Consider the following 17,044-nt stretch of genomic DNA (forward strand, 5'->3'; position numbering starts at 1 on the left):
GAACCTGGCCAGAGAGCATAATGCTGGATCTTTCTTATGATTTGGAAATTTTAGATGCTCAAATTAAGAGGCTGCCATATTAAATCCTCCAAAATTCATGTTCTCATAAATGCAAAGTCTTAATTACATGACTTCTGGCCTTGACCCACCCACTAAAAGCCCAATGTCCTCTTCTGTTTTTCTTTTACATATTCATACTTGGGCCAGAAAACCTTAGTGGAAATATTGAAACATTGAAGTAAGTGGTAGCCATCTGGCCAAGCAAACTACTGAAAAAAAAAAAATATATATATATATATGATAGGATCTTCTTTAGATGACACCTGTGTCCCAGGGAAATTGGCATATTATTATGAGCAGGGGAAAAAATGTCATTCGATCACATGGAGTAATTGTTAGCAGGCAAGAGATCATGTAATATACAGCAATTGTGGATTTTAAGGGCAATATTCCAAACCATGATATAAGCCCAGTTGTCTGTCCAAGGTTAATGGGGTAATGTCCTTGCTTACTCCAGCTCAGAGCTAAATTAACTTCATAAACTCTTGAGTATAGGTTCTGTCTTTTGTCTATAAGAGTCAGAATTTAATGTTCTGTAGGGACCTGGAGGATTTCATGTTTAATGGACTGTTTGTCCCTCTTTTCAGCAGACTGCAAACATTCCCCTTTCTAAGACACCCCTCTGAAAAGAGACCCAAAGAGGCGAGTCTTTGCTGACAGCCTTTTTTCACTTTGTTTAGAGAAATCTGTCAGGCACTGTATTTTGAAAATACCTGGCCTGCCTGTAGCTCTGCTTCACCCAGGACTACTGCAGCATAAGGTTTAAATCATCAGGTTCCCTGAGGCCAGCAAATGTTCCACAGTATTTCTTACTGAGGCTCTCCGTACAAGCTGCCAAAATGGCTGCCAATTCTGTAAGAAAAGCCATTCAAATGAGCCTGGTCTATGGGGTGGGGATAAGAGGGAATCCAGTATGTATCCAGGCAGTGAACTGATTGATAGAATTTTCACTTTTCAACCAATTGTTTTGGCAGCCTGAAGGAGTCAGATGATCTGTCCCCAGTTGAACGCTATTGTCGTCAGAGTGAAGGATGCCAGTTTCAATGGTTGCAGTGCCATATTCAACATCTAGTAGCTTGGGAGCAAAATGGTTATTGTCTGCAAGTAGCAGTGTTCAACTATGACTTTTGTATGATATTTTTAAATCCTTTGCTCTGTGAAGATACTGACCAAGGTAACAGTGGAGCTCTGTCTGTTAGTATATCCTATCCTATCTCTGTCAGGATAAGTCCTTGACAAGAAGCAGTTGTAGAGAGGCAGGTGCACAGCAGATTGCCCACTGCCCTGGGATTTAGAAGTGGCCCCCGTCCATCTTCTCAGGTCACTCACTGCCTTTTTGTTTGCTGGTGAACAAACTTCTTGTTCACCGTAGTTCGAAAACCTAAGTCAAGACAAACCATGAGAGACTCCTAACTCTGAGAAACAAACTAGGGGTTGAAGAAGGGGAGATGGGGGCGGGGAATAGAGTGACTGGGTGATGAGCATTAAGGAGGGCACATGATGAGATGAGCCCTGGGTGTTATAATATATGTTGACAAATTGAATTTAAATAAAAATTTTTTTAAAACCCTAAGTCAGCATCCCAAAGTTGTGGGAAGTCTTCACCTGTTTTACACTCACCAAAAACACTTCCAGTATTAGATGTGTTCACACTGAAGAAAAGCAAACCAAAAGTTAGAGAAGCCAAGGAAGCAGGAGAACAGGCCTGATGCTGGATCTTTGTGCCTCAGACACTAAGGTTGTCACTGGTACTGGATGTACCATCCACAGAGATGACGTTCCCAAATTCTGATATTCTAAGGAAATACATTAAAGTATATTCTTGTGCTAGATCATGTTCTCACCCTGGAAAGCTCAGAGGCTACTCAGGGATAGAGACATGTATACAAATTATTTCATCATTCTATGATAAAGGTTTGTAATGCAAGCCTAGAATGGTAAACTTGTTTGAGGACCTTCCCATTTTGGCTGCACATCCTTAAGGTTCTGTCTAAACAATATAAAACACTGGATCAATAATTAGTGAATCCATTATAAAATTGGATTGTTACGGGGCACCAGGGTGACTCAGTGGTTGAGTGTCTGCCTTTGGCTCAAGTCGTGATCCCAGGGTCCAGGGATGGAGTTCTGCATTAGGCTCCCTGTAGGGAGCCTGCTTCTTCCTCTCCTATATCTCTGCCTCTCTCTGTGTATCTCCCACAAATAAATAAATAAAAATCCTTTAAAATAAATAAATAAATAAATAAATAAATAAATAAATAAATAAATAAAATTGGATTGTTATGATGGTTGTATAATTCTATATAACCTTACTTTTAAGATACATAATTGTACACTGTACGATAATTTTATGGTATGTAAAATACGTCCCAATAAACATTAAGAATTATGTTTACAATGAACAGGAAATATTGTTAAATAAATAAAAAATAAATAGCCTATTTAATATTTTCAGATATTTTGATAACTAGTTTGAACTAACTTCATGTCCAGCTTAATCAGTCACAAAGAAACATGCCATTAACACGGTCCCTAAGTGCTCCAGTTTTTCGTAAGAAATTATTTGTCACAAAAACAGACACATAATTCAATGGAACAGAATAGAGAATCCAGAAGTGGACCCTCAACTTTATGGTCAACTAATATTCGACACAGGAGGAAAGACTATCCACTGGAAGAAAGACAGTCTCTTCAATAAATGGTGCTGGGAAAATTAGACATCCACATGCAGAAGAAGGAAACTAGACCACTCTCTTTCACCATACACAAAGATAAACTCAAAATGGATGAAAGATCTAAATGTGAGACAAGATTCCATCAAAATCCTAGAGGAGAACACAGGCAACACCCTTTTTGAACTTGGCCACAGTAACTTCTTGCAAGATACATCCACGAAGGCAAAAGAAACAAAAGCAAAAATGAACCATTGGGACTTCATCAAGATAAGAAGCTTCTGCACAGCAAAGGATACAGTCAACAAAACTCAAAGACAACCTACAGAATGGGAGAAGAGATTTGCAAATGACGTATCAGATAAAGGGCTAGTTTCCAAGATCTATAAAGAACTTACTAAACTCAACAGCAAAGAAACAAACAATCCAATCATGAAATGGGCAAAAGACATGAACAGAAATCTCACAGAGGAAGACATAGACATGGCCAACATGCACATGAGAAAATGCTCTGCATCACTTGCCATCAGGGAAATACAAATCCAAACCACAATGAGATACCACCTCACACCAGTGAGAATGGGGACAATTAACAAGGCAGGAAACCACAAATGTTGGAGAGGATGCGGAGAAAAGGGAACCCTCTTACACTGTTGGTGGGAATGTGAACTGGTGCAGCCACTCTGGAAAACTGTGTGGAGGTTCCTCAAAGAGTTAAAAATAGACCTGCCCTACGACCCAGCAATTGCACTGTTGGGGATTTACCCCAAAGATTCAGATGCAATGAAATGCCGGGACACCTGCACCCCGATGTTTATAGCAGCAATGTCCACAATAGCCAAACTGTGGAAGGAGCCTCGGTGTCCATCGGAAGATGAATGAATAAAGAAGATGTGGTCTAGGGATCCCTGGGTGGCACAGCGGTTTAGCGCCTGCCTTTGGCCCAGGGCGCGATCCTGGAGACCCGGGATTGAGTCCCACGTCGGGCTCCCTGCATGGAGCCTGCTTCTCCCTCTGCCTATGTCTCTGCATCTCTCTCTCTCTCTCTCTCTCTCTCCCTCTCTCTGTGAATATCATAAATAAATAAAATTTTTAAAAAAGAAGATGTGGCCTATGTATACAATGGAATATTACTCAGCAATTAGAAATGACAGATACCCACCATTTGCTTCGACGTGGATGGAACTGGAGGGTATTATGCTGAGTGAAGTAAGTCAATTGGAGAAGGACAAACATTATATGGTCTCATTCATTTGGGGAATATAAATAATAGTGAAAGGGAATAAAGGGGAAAGGAGAAAAAATAAGTGGGAAATATCAGAAAGGGAGACAGAACATGGAAGACTCCTAACTCTGGGAAACGAACTAGGGGTGGTGGAAGGGGAGGAGGGAGGAGGGAGGGGGGTGGGGGTGACTGGGTGGCGGGCACTGAGGTGGGCACTTGAGGGGATGAGCACTGGGTGTTATTCTGTATGTTGGCAAATTGAACACCAATAAAAAAATAAATTTATTATTAAAAATAAATAAATAAAAAGAAAATTTAAAAAAGAAAAAAATTATTTGCAAAATCTGATTGGTTTATGTACAACTAACCATTTTTAAATCAAAGTATACATTTGTTTGCTCATATCTCCAAACACAAAGAATGCTTTTAAAAATCAAAATATGTTTTGGATGTAGACTGCATAGAGACAAGCATTTCAGTCATTGGAAAAGAATGAAAATAAAAATAACTTCACAAATGATCACAGAAAGAATGCTGCAACCATCCCTTTAAGTATAATTGTTTATATTCTGATAGAATTATATACATAAATTTCTCTCCTAGGAAGATAATACTTTTTTATTTTATTTTATTTTTTTGATAATACTTAAAAAAAAAAAAAGTAAATCTCCATAAGCTGTATGGCTCATTTTCTTATGGCTAAAGGCCTTACATGGAGGGAAAAAAGTGTTCATTCACTTCAGCATAGCTACTGAACTTTTTGCCAAAAGAGAAACAACCTTCTTTCTTTAATGTAACTTCCATTTTCACTGGTTTGAAATAACGACCATAAAATTTTAAACAGTGGGAGATCTTACAAAAGCCAATTATCATTCATTGAAGCTCTGTGATCCTTGCCAGTTTATCTAAAACTAGTTCAGACCCAAAAGTAACTTCCCATAGAAAACTGCTGCTTTTTTTGTGGTCTAGGAAATCAATCAACTCTTACTGTTTAATCTGTAATGTAAGAAAACCACTCTATCTCTAGGGAATTCATGGGAGGCAAATGATGAACATCTAGAACTCTCCATTTGCATCTAATTGCCCTTTTTTATTATAATAAAAGTTTGAGAGAAATGCTTTCAGAGACTTGAGATTACAAAATTGTTTATTTCTACTATCTGCTCTTGTTCACTCATGTAGTGAATTAACTTTATACAAAATGGTCTTAATTATTTTAAGAGGAGGGGTAACTGCTAATTTCCAGGTAGTATTTGATCCCCACAATAATTCTTTATGCCAGGCAATATTATTATACCATTTCAATAGAGGTAGAAACTGAGGCTTAACAAGGTTAAATGCCTTGCCAAGTTCATTAGGCTAACAAGAAACTGAGACAGAATCCAAACCCAGAACTGATTCTAGAGTCAGAGTCAGCCATTCTGTAACAGGGAAAGAAAAGGTGAAAACCAAGGAATCTCATGTGAACCTCTATCCTTGGGGAAGCTTTCTGAAAGACAAGATCACACCAACACCAACTTTGCATTTACTCTAAAGAACTGAATTGCTCTGAAGCCTTACGTATACATGTTGTGCCAGAAGATACTGACTCAAAGGAAAAGCTTTCCCTCAAAGACTGACCTGAAGGAGGATTCTCCAGAGAAACAAAGTGTACTGTCTGCAAACTTCAGCCCCAAATGAAGCACCCTATCCAGGATAGAACCTGGTAGGGCATACAAAATTTGTGATCTGTCACATATTACGGAAAGTTATAAATTGATCACAGCTTCCAGCTGCTTTAGCTGGGTTATTTTAATAAAAGCATTTTGCTCATAAACTGTCAGTTCCCTGACTGATAAACCCAAATGTAAATCATGCCTCATACTGTTTGCAAGAGGCAAAGACCAGACTGAACAGTACGTTTTGTCTGGGAATTCCCTAAACATTTTCTGGGAGTTCTTTCTTCCTGCTGGCAGAAGAAAACAAATCTACTGGTTGTTGTAAGATGTTTCTTTTTCTTCTTTGTACCCTCAAAGGAAAATATTCCTTCCTGAGAAATCTGAAATTATAAGGTCCTCTTTGAGATATTGCCACATAATTTACACTTCTGGCAAAGCAGCCACTTGGGATACATTTTCGTTCAGCACATTGGCGCTCTTATGTAATTTTGGTAAAGGTCTTATTCACTGGAATAGCCATGGTAAGCCACTGTCCTTTGGTTGTCCCAACTGGACTATTCGTTGAGTGGCTTGAATTGCTGAGTGACTGGGTAACCATGTTGCCTATGAAACACGTTAGGTGGAGGTGAAACATAGACGATTGTATTTAAAGGCTCATTAAGCCCTGGCAAGACAGAAGCTGGGTATCTCTCCTTGTGTTGGCCAGATCCTCCAAAGCTTTCTGTTTCTCCATGCTGAAACTTGGCCAATCTTGTCAGCCCAGTGACAATGAAAAAAAAACCCAAACCCTCTGTTAATAGGATTATATGATTTGGGGGTAGAATGTTGTTACAGATGATTTATTTTGAAAGCTTATTTCGTTTTAGTGAAAACAAGCTCAACCCATTACACCAGAGGCTGTAGTGCCAAACACAATCATTTCCAGTTTGAAAGATGTGATTGCTTTTTAATGTGGAAATTTTGCAAGGTTACAAAGAGGAAAAAAATTTAACTCCTTTCATATAACAAAGTCACTTTGAGATATGAGTTACAATGCTCTGACAGTGTCCAGACACCCTGCCCACATTTCAAGTCAGAAAGGTGTATCCATTTGATTTACACCATTTCTCAATTGTGTTTCTCTTATGCCTTGAAATAGTCTAATAGTTTTGTACCACAATAAATAGAGAGGCAGATATTCTAAATACTGGAAGCACACCAGGTCAAGCAAGGACAGGAGAGATAGAGGAAATAAATACAGGTAAAAATGTGTGTGTGTGAATTCTCCTTTGCCAAAATCATCTTATTTGCTGACTCCAGTTTGAACAAACCAATAGCTTATTATTTAGCCTGTTCCAATGTAATCTGGTACTTTGTTTTTACCAGGTTCTATACTACCTTCTTTCTCTCCCCAATATTGGTAGGGGATTTTAAAAGACATGAAGATTCATCAACTGAGTTTTTTAATGTGTTCCTATGATCCTATGACATGACTGAAATTTTCAAAATAATGATGGCTAGGTTTTGAATCTGCTGTACTTCATCAGATCTTACAGTTCTTTGCTAATATGTAATCTAGAGTGAAATTCTTAGAAAACAGTTGGTGGGATAAGGAAAATGTATTTCTACTGGTAAAAAATCACTAAATTGAGAAAGATTTTAAAAATTTAAACCACTTTGAAGAGAACTGAATATTTGTCATGTGGAATGCATCTTTCCGTTCTTAAACTAGGCTGTCATCCCCAGCTGAGGAGGATGGTGCCATAAGGGCGAATATAGCAGTGACAATATAGCAGAATTTTCAGAACCTTGGATAGAAATGATACATACACCATGAAATCTTTCTGTCCTTCCAGTAGTTCGGTGTTGTTGTTTGGTTGGTTTGGTTTTTGTTTGTTTGCTTTGCCTATGCATTTTGAATACATGTTATCCTGTTCTTTTGTGACTGACAGGAGGCAAGCAGCAGGTGAGGAGCCATATGATATTGCAGGACTCCTTGCAGAAGTTTGGCCAACAAAATTATTACTGCATCTGCTGGAGCCAGCACAAAATGACATTAAGGTAAGCTTTAAAGGGGTTGGGACATTGGAAGGAAAAAATGTTTGCCATTTGTTGGAGTGAAATTTGGAGGAATGAGTTGGGAGTCAAAAAAAAAAAAAAAAAACACCAAAAGCAAGATTAGAATGCCCAGTTTAAAGTTTAAGCAAATCCTACTCAGTTCCTAGAAGTTCCCACTTACTGTACCATTCACGTAGTACTTGAGCCAACGCAGAACCCCCACATCAGTTAATTTTGTGTGGTGAATGCAAATTTCCTTCCATTTTCCCTTTTCCATTTTTCCTTTCCATTTATTATAACTTCAGTTTTCATGTCAAAATATCTACTTGGATTATTTTACTTCTTATCATCTGTTCATGTGAGAAGGGGACTTGAGCAATGTGAAATAAAATTTGGGATCACTACGGGTCAATGCTTAGGGAAAGGGCTACATTAATTGAGTGGCTACCATGTTCCAACTATTTCACACACTTATTTAATCTTAAGAAAACCTTGAGGTAGGCATTATTACCCCACCAGAGAAGGAAAAGTTAAGATGCAGTGATGTTAAGATACCACGGGTCCATTTTTTTCAAAGCCCATGCTTATTCCACAAGGTCATTCTGCCTTCCAACTTCACTTGAAGTAAAAGCCTATTGATTCTCCTGGCTAAGGACTGGACCCATTCAATATGAGCCTAGTTGTTTCTCCTTTAAGGACCTCAGAGTCCTTGGCTATGGGACTTTGGAGGAAGTGTTTGCAGATATTCAGATGAAAGAAAAATGAAGCATAACTTTCTATAGTCAAATATATATTTGATATATATGACAAACTGCTGTTGGTTATGTAGGATTGTTCAGCAAGTAAGGCTTAAGGCTCTGAGCCCAATGATAATAATAACATCTTATATTCACATTATGTCATAATACTTTTGGCCCTTTTATTAAAATATTTTAATATTTCTATTTGAGAGAGAGAGAGAGCACACACATGCACGAGGCAGGGAGGGGGGAATTGGAGGAACGGTGGGGGGAGTCAGAGAAAGGAGCAGACTCCCTACTGAGCAGGAAGCCTGACGCTGGGCTCAAACCCAGGACTCTAAGATCATGACCTGAGCCGAAGGCAGACACTTAACCAACTGAGCCACCCAGTTGCCTGTTTTGGCCCTTTAATATTTATTTTCACATTTAATCCTCCCAACAATCCTAAAACCAAATAAGACAAAGAGTATTATCCCCATGTGATAGGGAAAGAACCTATAAGTTAGAGAGATTAAACAATTGTAATCACATGCATAAGCGAGACAGAGAGTCTGAAACAGAGCTTGACTTTTCTCTTAAACTAGTTCTCATCCCTCCAGGGTAGAATGCCAGATTCATATCCTACTCAGCACTGCTGCGCTAAGGAAACTGTGCCATCTCTGAGCATCCCTCTATCACTCTGCTTATCACTCTGTATTTAACTCATTGGGTCACTCATTGCCATATTCATCAACTATGAGCTCTTGGAGAGACTGTCTCTTTTTCTTTCTTTCTTTTTGGGAAAAAAAAGACATTTCTTTTAATTTTCTAAATTGAACAGAGTGCAAAGTCTTAAGTTCCACCACTTAGAACTGACAGTTGTCAACATTTTGGTAGATTTGCTCTATTCTTCATCTTTGTATTCTTGGCACCTAGCATAATGCCTGGCGCATAGTGGGTGTCCAATGAATACTAGTTGACTTTAAATATGGGATCCATAATTACTGGAATAAATTAGGAAATTTGTTAACTAGTGCAGAAATAGCACTTCAGAATTTTTTTTATTCCCAAAGTTGTCATACCTGAGGCTTTTCTAAAATATTTACCCTTATTTTACTCTTTTATGGTATGATGACAATGTTGATCGTAAAAAGGCTTTGTAAAATGATGTCTCTCATCAACTTCCTTCTTTAAGGGTAAACTATACATGCCCTACAATATTCCCGCAGTGAATGAGTCTTATGGAGTATTGATTAATGGCTTCTTCATTTTTTAAAAAAAGTTTCTTCTTGGGTTTCAGTGGTTGCTAAGACTGCACAGTCTACACAGGAATAAAAAACTGCATGAAACCAGACTCCAAGCTCAGAGGGCAAGCATGCACACTGCACCAGAAATCATGTTCTTCCAATCCAAATGTACTAAATCCTTCTGTAATGTGTGGTCAAGGAGTTAAGTTCTAAAGGAAAATGCAAGCAGCGTAAAGTGAAAACCACGTATGTCTGTCTCCTTCAGCCTCTGAACCTCCAACAGATCACTGCAGAGGAAGGTGCCTTAATACTTCACCCAGTAATGATAGCCTCACCAAGTGTTTCGAAGGAGTTATACAGGAAGGGCCAAGTTTGGGTTTGGAAAAGAGAGGAAGCAAACTGACTCTGTGGTTTGTTATGAGATCCTGGGAGGAGCTTTCAGCCTTACAAAGAGTCTTTCCTCTTCCAACCCTTCCTACCTCCTCCTTACTCCCTTGTGGATTTCATTCTTTTTCACAGAGGCTTGGCAGTAGGCAGGGTAAGAAAGGCCTGTGACTGCAGCCCCAGCAGTTGATTGTGAGATTAGCAGCCCTCTTTCATTGAGTCTGTCTTACTGAGAGGAAAAACTGCTTTGTGTGATGACTTTATGGCAAATTCTGGCAAAAGTTTTGCCCTGCATACTGAAAGAGAGACATTTCTAACCACAGCTCATGAACCACACTTATTTACTCTGGCTCACACCCACTATTTGTTCATAGGCTTTCTGTCTCTACTAACGTGTTCCAATTTTGGAGGCTAAATCACTGCCAGTAGTTTCCAGGACATTCCGCTAGGCTAAGCAAAATCACCCTGAGCGGTAGTCAGAAACCACTAGAGTAGTATTGTAAATACAGACTATTTGCAAAAAATGAAAGATACCAAACATCTTATCGTTTTTGTACTACAGGATTCAATGTGTCATATCTTGCAGAAAGTCATGGAAGGTACTAACAAAAAAATAAGTAAGTAAATAAAACAAGAGCAGGATACAAGGTCTCACCCCCACTAGAACTCCGAAACAGTGTTTAAAACCACCTTGAACATTGGTCACAGCTTAATACAACCAGAAGTACATACTATGGCTATGCTCAGTAGGCATAATAGAGATTAGATGCAGCTTAACCTGTGCCAGCCTTTTGCCTGGTTTAGATTTTAAAATGAATATAAGATCTATGGGGTGGTAGAGCATGCAACTCTTGATCTCAGGGACATGAGCTCAAGCCCCATGCTGGGTGTGGAGACCCCTTAAAAAAAAAAAAGAAGGAAGGAAGGAAGGAAGAAGGAGAAAGAAGAAAGAGAGAAAGAAAGAAAATGAACATAAGATCTGAAAACAGTAGAGCAATGCTATGAAGAAAATGGTAGTTCTCCTGGGCTTCTTAATAACTATAGCCATCCCATCTCCACAAGAGTCTTCGCCTTGAGCCCAGTGATGCCTTAATGGATCTCATTGAACCACGGGGATTTTAAGATTTGTGATAACTGGGAAATTCTTCATTTGTAATAAGACCTCCCAGCACTACTGAACTGCCAGACTCCTTATCTTGCCCCAGGCAGGGACTGAGGAAAGGATATGTTACATGATATTGCTTCTCTATCCATACCTCTTTTGCCTGTTTTCTATTAGATTTGTTTCTAACCCGAGCAGAGATTCTATTTACTCATGTGCATTAATAATGAATAAGAGTGTGCATTATAAATTCAGCAACTTTGATATCAACTCATCAATATGACCATGTTTGTGCTTAAAAGAGGAGGGAAGCTCACTTTAAAAGCAAATGCTCAATATCCACCAAAAGTAATTATTTTTTTTTGGAGATGGCTAAGCAGATTTTTAAGTACTTATATGTTTTATAATATCTCTTGAGCTGTATTGAAACAAGTCTCTTTCATCCTAAGGGTGAAGCAAAATTAAGTTGAAATAAGACACAATTAAAACTCTGTGTTTTGGGTTAGGAGGCAGGAGGAAGGGAATACATATCTCTATCCATGTGTATTGTGTTAACATTTCAGGCATTTTAACTGTGGGCAGTGGACAGCATGAAGGGGGACTAGGTAGGAACAAGGCCACCACATCAAACTGATAGTGGGGTAGAAGGAACATTTGACACCTCCCGCCTTCTCTGCCCCTTGTCTGTTTTTAATTTTGCTAAATCATTCCCGTCTGGAGATTGTATATTTTAAGTTGCCTCTCCAAGCAACACAGAGGTACAGTGTCAGGGAGCCTGATCTCAGAGCCGGGCAAAGAGATGCAAAAGCTGTAAAGACCCGAAGCCACAAGAAAGACAGAAAAGGAACAGGGTGGGTCTTGGCTACAGTGCATTAGCCTTCATGGGCTCAGCATCCCTGGAAAGATGGTACTGGGAGGGATAACATTTCTCTCATGGGAAGTATAAGACTTTTTGTGTGTTTGTGTTTTAAAAAGTTAACATCCCTCTGAAACTTCTAAAGGTGACTTCCTGAGAAATATGAACTACCATGAGATTTTACTAGAAAAGAGATTCCAGGGCAAGAGACTTCAAAGTGAGAAGATTTGCCCATCATAAATATGAAGGGACTAGAAAAGCGGAAAAAACTGGTGACAAAAGCTGAAATGTGTGCTGCACATGTGCACATGCTTAGAAACATCATGATGCCATGGAGCACATCAATAGTGACTTGAAGGGAAAAAAAATCACCCTCTGTACATATCCTGACACAGCTCCCGTGGAAGTCACTTAGATCTGTTCAGGAGAACTTCAAGTTCACATGTTCTATGTAAGGGCTGTTACACCTACATGTTTCCAAAATGCACACACACCTGTTAAGATGGGCATAACAATAGTTTCATCCGCAGGAAAATTATGAGGCTCAAATGAGAACAAAGGAAGTAAAGTGCTAAGCATGGCTCTTGAACAGAGTCAGTACTCAAAAGTGTTATCTGTTATTATCAATTAGTGACTTCATGATATGGAAACTTTTTAAATAGGGTACAATAATGATAACCAATAGCTTCCTCTCTAGAAGGGGGTAGCCTTGAACCTAATTTAAAATTGTCTTAGTCTTTTTTGTTTATTTCTCATAGATGTTCCCCCCACTCAGTTTTATTGAGAACTTTGTGAATTTAACATCATTGCAGCTTCTCACACCACTATAAAAATCTCTTGAGAGAGTTAATATTGTGGTTTTAATAGAAGGAAACAGCAAGAATGGCGTAGTCTCACGCACACAGATCTGCATTGCCTTTGGGGGAAAAAGCCTTCTGAATGGCATTTCTTCATGCTTTATCATCATGTAGAGGAATGATAAAACTCCCTATTTACTCTTTTGCTAATAAAAAAGCTGTTTATTAAGTCCTAAAATGTATTTACCTTGAGGCACCTGGCTGGCTCAGTTGGTAGGGAATGGAGCTCCTGATCTCCGGTTGTGAGTTTGAGCCCTATGTTGGGTGTAGTTTACTTGAAAATAAAATTAAAAAAAAATAAATTAAAAAAAAAAACACAAAACAAAATGTATTTACCTCATCACTTTCCCAGAAAAATCCTTCTTGAGCTGTATGTGTCGAATTGCAATGCCATTCTTTTCAAAAACTGAACAATTATAACTTTAGGTTGTTTTGTTCAAGCATCTTTCTGAAATTGTTATTATTTAATAGCAATAGGAGAAGTGGAGAAGTTACTTCAAAAGAGAAAACAGGTAGTAAATGAAGACCAGAGATTCACTGGTGCATACTGTGTGTGTGTGCCTGTGTGTTTGTGTTCACCTACACACGCTGGAAATCCTATGCCCTGTGTGCATTTATGCATGTGAAAGACATACGTTTACCTATAGAAGCCACATAATTATTAGCAACCAACAATGGTGCTCTTGATCCTCACTGAAAATCACTCTAAAGTCACATGCAAAATTTTTCTAAGACTTTAAATCAGAGCCCTGCCCAGTGAATAACTCAGTGAATGTGTCCTGGCTAAATTACGAAGATATTCAGAAAATCTTGGATTAGCAAGATTTTGGATAGCAAAAATGAAACATAAACAGTGTCAAATAAAAACTGCTGTGGGCATTTTTTAAAAGTTATTTGGCTTAAGTTGTTATGTAATCCGAAATAAAGCAGTGCTGCTGTTTTCAAAGGGACAGTTAGCGCAGTGAAGATTTGATCAGAGGCGTATAAACATTTAAAAGAAAACAGGCACGGATTGTGAGATTACATATTCTAAGTAGGAATCAGCTGCAGGCACTTCTGAATCATTTGTCTTTCTGATCTTTTAGGAATCAGCCTGTAGGCAAACCGCGGGGTGAGGCAGGGAGTGCCTGGGTGAGGGTACATGTGCATACGGGAAGGGTGCCAAGCACCCTCTCTCCGTGCCAGCCCTTCTCCCCCACACTCCCAGAAAGATATGTACCTTGGTCTTCCTGTTGACAGAGCAGTTAGGCACGTTCTCAGGTGGCCTCGCTTCCTACCAGCACCTCCTCCCTCAACAGTGATGAAACCAGGCTATGCAAAACAGATACTTGGATTCTCCCAAGCTCACTGGCTGGGCCTTCCCTACTCAGAGTAGGTGTTTATCCATGCATGATTTTAAGAGTGCTAAAAAGTGTGTCCATGTCCCCAAAATATTACTCCCATTAATTGAAAACATAGCTCCTGAAACTTCACTGCTGAAAACTCTTATCTTTAAGTTAAAATGCTGCTTCTCCCCATGGAAGTGTAAACCTCAACGTTCTCCTTGCATTGTGCAAGGAACAACATATTAAACTGCTTTTACTCTTTCTACTTTCATTCTAACTAAATTACCAGATGACCTCCTGCTCCCTTGGAAAGCAGAAATAAATATCCGGTGGGAATGGGACATTAGATAGAATTTGATAGGAAGTTTGGCCAACATGAAGAGTGGACAAGGTCCAGAACATGTCAGCTCAGGTGAGGGCCACAGTGAGGGGAACTTGGGTAAGCAGATTACAAAATTACACCCGTAGACAGGAAAAGTAGAGAGGAAGAATGATTCCAAAGTAAGCAAATATTGCTAAAGAACCGCTTACCAGCATTTCCTAAACCTGGTCCCGCTGAAGTGTAGACCTTCCAGCAAAATATATTGTGAAAAATATCACCCTTCCACTACAAACACATACCCCACCCTTGCTCTGCCCCCCTGACCCAATATCCCATTTGCCATGATAATGTCTAAGGTCTTTTCTCAAACCACTCATGGAACAAGAGTGTTCAGGGAACCTAGAGTCCTTCAACCAAATGATCACGTCTCAGATCTCCCAATTCTGACACCCAAGCTCTCATCTTGGCACATCAGTAAATTCTTGTCATACTGTTGGCTGAGACATAGCAAGTAAATCTCTTGAGAATTGCAGAGATGTGCACAAGCTCCTCAGCATATCCTTGCCAAAAGAAGACACATATTTTCTGGGTATTTCCTGTCCCATAATTAGGAATAAGTCATTATTATTTACCTTCTTTTTGCAGGTCTTTTATCCTTTAAGAGAACTGCAGGTATTTTTCAAATACAATATATAATATGACCTATTAAGATAATCCCAATGGAATGATTATCTGGAAGACCAGAAGCCTGGTCTATCACTCTAGCCCCTCCAATCACCTGATGACACTACTTCCAGATCATGTAATTTCCCCCATTTACTCAGGACTCTGAGCCTTTTGGGGCAATTGCCAAGACCATATTTCACAAACAGGCCCAGGAACTACTGGGAAAGAAGCTATCTTTAACTCCTAAGAAAGGAGGCTCTCTGGGTTTTGCAATGGGTTTTCTAGGGGTACAGATGAGGTAGAGTGAATGAAGTAGACTTGATGCCTGAAATAGGAAAAGGAATAATTATCAGGGAAATTTTTCTTTAGCTTTAATCTAGTCCATTGGGTTAAGAAAGTTTTTAAGAAACCAGTGTTCCTGATCCTTAATTTTGATAAAATTTGATAAAATTCTTAATTTTGATAAAAGCATAGAGTTTTTAAAAAACAAAAACAACAGAGTGTAGTTGATATCTCAGGGTCTATCTGTGTCATACAATAAAGCTGACTGTCTCAGTAATAATATTTTTTAAAGATATGCTTTCATTTAAGTAGAGAAGGAAAAAAGGAAAGAAAAAACACATTTCAGCCACTTTGCTTCATCCAACTTAATTTTTAAAGCAAACTACAAACAGGAATGATAAACTCATTCTGCTTCTGTTATCCCAAATATTCATAATGTTTTATTAAGTATGTAACTTACTCTCCTCACAATCATCAGGAGGGCAAAAAGCAGCAGCACCATTTACAGATGGGTTAAGAAACAGTAAAACAATTAGGTGAAAACAATTCAGTCCCCTCACTAGTTGTCATAATCCCACATTTCTAAAAAGTGACCTTCTTAAACATCCAGTTGATTGGGTGCTTTGGTGCTGTGAGGACACAGCCTTCAATTAGAAAAACAAGTGATCAGTTTCCCAAAATTAATGAATCAATGAAGGTGCTGCTACTAGATTTGGCCAAAAAATATACTTGTAGAAACATGTAATCCCAGAAATTTCATTCCATTCCTCAACTCAAGAAAGGCTTTCCTTGTGAATCACCGAGATTAAATAGTTTTAACAGAGATTATATCTAGGGAGGCCACCCAAATTCGCCTTTCTATTACTTATTCCCTAGTAGCATTCTAGAGACATTAGGTATCTTCGTCCAGAAATACACATGTGCCATTGAAATGTAATTTCAATTGAAATGTTGAGCTTTCCATTTTTTTCTGGGCTCAAATTAGTAGTCAATCACAGACTCTTTCTACCAGATAATGTTACCAAGGCAAAATGCCTTTTTAAGATTCTTATGGATTAGATAGACAAAATTTTCTCTGTGCAAGGCTGTGCCTCTGAACAATTATGATGCTGACCCAGAAAAGCGATGTCTGCATTTGGTCTTTGGAATCTGAGGAAGAAAACTAAAACAAGTGGTCATTACTGAAGGGGGGTGTTCAATAATTGCTTTAATGGGATGGAGTGATTTTATGTGAAGGTCTTTGTGACAACTCAGGAAGAAACAATCAAAAAGAAAACTGTTTTTACAGCTTGTGACAAGGTAATACCAATAAATAGGAATGGCGCCTTGATCATTTATCCCAGAGACCTTAATGCTTAGATTGACCATGTAATTTATCGTCCAAATCAAGATACTTTACAGAGTGAAAGGAGGTGCAGTTAACAATTATGCTGGAACAACAGGTGTGAACTGGGACATTTCAGACAAACAAGGTGAATGATCACCCTAATACTGCTAATACTGGGAAGGAGATTTGATTACTGAAGAACACTGACATGGGGAAGGTTTCTCATTAATGTTTTACTTGAAGAAGGCATTTATAAGGCATTTAATACATGCTCATTTTAACTGTAGAGGCTAGCCATGTCCCAG

The sequence above is a fragment of the Canis lupus genome, chromosome 14 (assembly GCF_003254725.2).
Source record: "Canis lupus dingo isolate Sandy chromosome 14, ASM325472v2, whole genome shotgun sequence".
NCBI lineage: Eukaryota > Metazoa > Chordata > Mammalia > Carnivora > Canidae > Canis > Canis lupus.